The sequence below is a fragment of the Meriones unguiculatus genome, chromosome 3, assembly GCF_030254825.1.
Source record: "Meriones unguiculatus strain TT.TT164.6M chromosome 3, Bangor_MerUng_6.1, whole genome shotgun sequence".
In the NCBI taxonomy this organism is placed as follows: Eukaryota; Metazoa; Chordata; class Mammalia; order Rodentia; family Muridae; genus Meriones; species Meriones unguiculatus.
Window position 1 is genome coordinate 49,748,122 of NC_083351.1, and position 4,031 is coordinate 49,752,152.

Consider the following 4,031-nt stretch of genomic DNA (forward strand, 5'->3'; position numbering starts at 1 on the left):
TATATCCGATTTAAATAGTATACCCAGCAAAACTACTGCTATGATTGAAAGAAGAGGAACAATTTTCCACATCATAGACAGCCTAAAAAAATCATATTCAACAAACCATACATAAGGTAATACAGAAAGCATTATTTGGGGTGGAAGAAAATAATAAGCATAGCAGAGAGACTGTGAAAAAATATGATCGAAAAGTATTCAAACATAAAGTCACAGTGAAAAAAAAATCAAAAACAAAAATCAATAGCATGTTGACCAAAGCTAAAACACACATTTCAGTAACAATTTAGACATGAATGGCACCAATTCTCTACTCAAAAGTTGCAGACTAACCGTATAGATCAAGAAATAAATTCTCTTTATCTTCTCCCTTCAAGAAACACATCTTAATTTTTAAGATAGGCACCACAGAGTAAAAGAATAGACAAGAGTGCTACAGTGGGACAAGGATGAAGGCAGATGTCCTTATCCTAAGGTCTGACAAAAGAGACTTTGAACTAAAATTAATCAGAAGAGATAAAGAGGCAAACTTCATTCTAATCAAGGAAAGAGTGGGCCAAGAAGACATTACCACCCTAAATGAAACTGTATCAAATTCAGGAACACCCAATTTCATATCAAATAAATTTTACAACTGGATTAAAAGACACAGATTAACATCAATCCATTAACAGTAAGTGATTTCAATACCCAACAGGAGGTATGTCCTAGGTGGCCTCTAAACTTCTGGAAATGATACTTAGGATATTTATGTTTCTTTCTGCAACTTTAGCTCTTGGAAAGCCTTAGAAATTTCTCTATCTATCTATCTATCTATCTATCTATCATCTATCTATCTATCTCCCTATCCCCCTCTTTCTCGCTTCCTTACAACCCCATCCCATATTGACCTCATGGGTACAGGAGACAACTTCCCGAACAGAATACAAACAGCACAGCCTCTAAGATCAACAATCAACATATGAGGTCACATGAAACTGAAAAGCTTCAATAAAGCAAAGGACACAGTCATCAGAACAAAACGACAGCCTACAGACTGGGAAAGGCTTTTTACCAACCCTATATCTGACAGAGGACAAGTGAGTCTGTGTCCAATGCAGTCTCTACTTCCCTTACTAGACGACCCACATGAGGCCTAAGTGTAACATAAGCTAAATCTTTGTAGGGGTCCTAGGTCCAGTTCCTGAAGATTGTTGCTTCAGTACCAGTAAGCCTCTCTGGCCCCTGGTTAGTTGGCTATGTTGGTCTTTTTGTGAATCTCCTGTCACTTCCAGGTCCTTTTCTCTTTCCTCCCTTTTTTCCACAAGGTCCCCTACACATTCCCCAATGTTTGGCTGTGAGCCTATATTCTATGAAATTGGAAAATCTAAACAAAGAGGATACGTTTGTTGATAAATAGGACTTACCAAAGTTAAATTAAGGGCAGGCAAACTAAACAGTCCTGTAACCCCTAAGGAAATAGTGGCAGTTATTAAAAGTCTCTCAACCAAAAACAAAAAACAAAACAAACAAAACAAAAACAAAGTTTTTCAATTTTGTGGAATATGGGCTTTTTTTCATTTCTGATTTTGTTAATTTTTATATTCTCCCTTTGCCTTTTAGTTAGTTTTACTACTGGTTTCTCTATCTTGTTTCTCAACGAACCAGCTCTTGGCTTCATTAATTCTATCATTCTACTTGTTTCTAAATTATTGATTTCATCCCTGAATTTGATTATTTCCGGCCATCTATTTCCTTTGGGTGTGTTCGCTTCTTTTTATTCTAGAGCTTTAAGGTATGCTTTTAATATGCTAGCATAAGAACTCTACAGTTTCTGAAAGAAGGGACTCAATGCTATGAATTCTCCCTTAGCCCCGCTTTCATTGTGTCTCATAAGTTTGGCTATGTTGTGTCTTCTTTTTCATTGAATTCTAGGAAGTTTTTAGTTTCTTTCTTTGTTTCTTCCCTGACCCAGTGGTCCTTGAGTAGAAAGGTTTTTCAGTTTCCATGTGTTATTAGGCTTTCTGTTATTCCTTTTGTTACTGAATTCCAGCATTAATCCACAGTGATCTGATAAAATTACAAGTGGCTATTTCAATTTTCTTGTATCTATTGAGGCTTGTTTATACTCTTCAGAACTCTGAGGTCACCTGGAATGCACACATGCATACACGCTGGCACAATATATCAATAAAAATATATTCATTATTTTTTTATTTAATTTTACTTTTTTCTTATCAGTTACATTTTATTAACTCTTTATCCCAGCCATGTCCCGATCCCTCATTCCCTCCCAGTCCCTCCCTCCCTCATCTCCTCCGTACCCCTTTCCAAGTCCACTGATGGGGGGGACCTCCTCCCCATTCATCTGATACTGTTTTATCAGGTATCTTCAGGATTGGCTGCAAAGCCCTCCTCTGTGGCCTAACAGGACTGCTCCTCCCTTGGGAGTGGGGAGGCCAGAGAGCCCATCATTATTTTTAATAGAAGAAAAAATCCTTTAAAAAGATCTAGTAGCATTTTAACTGTAAGATTTTCAGCACATTGATGATTCTCTTATCAGAACTGATGTGGACCAAAGGAGTAATGGTGGGATAGGCATTCATCACAAATTTCTGAATATTCAGGATGAAGGGGTCATACATCCACACAAGGAATGAGGTAGATGAAATGATGAAGTCCACCCAGTATATGACCACAAAGAAAAATACCAGCAGCAAGATGGTCCGGGTGGCCCTTTTCTCAGGAGACACTCTCAGGTGGCTGATGCTATGAAGATGCTTGCATTGCCTCTGATGTCTGAGCAAGATTATCACCATGTATGTACTTGTGGTCTGCATGACTGCTACAAGAAACACATCTCTGGAGGTTGTCACTGTTATAAACAATCCCCTGATGACATAGTTCATTTGGAAGACTACGCAAGATTCAGTGACCTTCATCTGGTTTGTCTCACTCACATTGGTAAAACCACCAACATAGAAGATCAGGTTACTATTAAAGGACAAATTCAAAGACCAAATACATAAGAAAGCATAGATCATGTATTTTTTAAGCTTATGTTTAAAATTTGCCAACAGAGAGCTCCTGGGACTGATAGTAACAGCCTGGAACACACTCAGGAGGCAGGTGATGCAGATAGAGAGGCCTCTCAGCACCCTGTGTATGTAGAAAGTTGTCTTACATTTGATGTAATTCTCAATGTTCAGTGACTCAAATATGTCTGTAAGCCAAATGTCTCCTCCTGTCAGGAGCATCATTATATGAACAAAGGTTAGTTGACAAGACATCAGGTCCATGGGCTTAGGTCTGTGACCTAGGATTGTGAAAGAATAGAAAAAAAGGAGAAACAAATTGGCCAGGACTCCAAGCCCAGCTTGAATATAAAGGACATCCTTTAATGAGGACATAGGTGAGAAGTATATTCATCTGAAGACCATAGTAGAGGCATAGTTCTTATATCTGAAGAAAAAAAAAAAAGATTACTCATCAAACTTGTAATTCATTGGACAGTATGTCTGTATCATAATTCCATTTTTCTCACTAATTTTTTATTAATCCGTATTTCTAACTTTTGAAGATCCAGGCTGTCCATCATAGCCTACATTTGTATATAGCCTCCATGTGTCGCTCGTATATATAGCACATATAGATTAACAAATGCATCCACATTCATATCTATACAGAACTCGTATTTTGTGTGCCTGTATTGCACCTGCATATCAACTTTAGAAAACCAATCCTATTTTATCATATGATTCCCTGCACTCTGCCAAAGGTTTGGTTATGAGTCTCAGCATCTGCTTTGATATGCTGCTAGGTAGAGTCTTTCAGAGGCTCTCTGTGGTAGGCTCCTGTCCTGTTTCTTGTTTTCTCCTACTTCCCATGTCCATCCCATTTGTTAATATGACCGGGATAGGACAGGCGCTTCACAAGGATAAAATATATCAGGGCAAGGGGGTCCTCTTGTTTCTGCAACCAAGAACCATGTTGGGATATAACCTAGAACTCCTGCTCAGATGTAGCTCATGGTAGCTAGTATCCAAGTGGAT

General features: G+C 38.2%; 1 pseudogene; it reads right to left on the reverse strand.

The window, feature by feature from the left end:
* Positions 1-2,489: 2,489 nt before the first annotated feature.
* Positions 2,490-3,419, reverse strand: LOC132652763 (putative vomeronasal receptor-like protein 4; annotated as a pseudogene).
* Between the last annotated feature and the right edge of the window lie 612 nt (positions 3,420-4,031).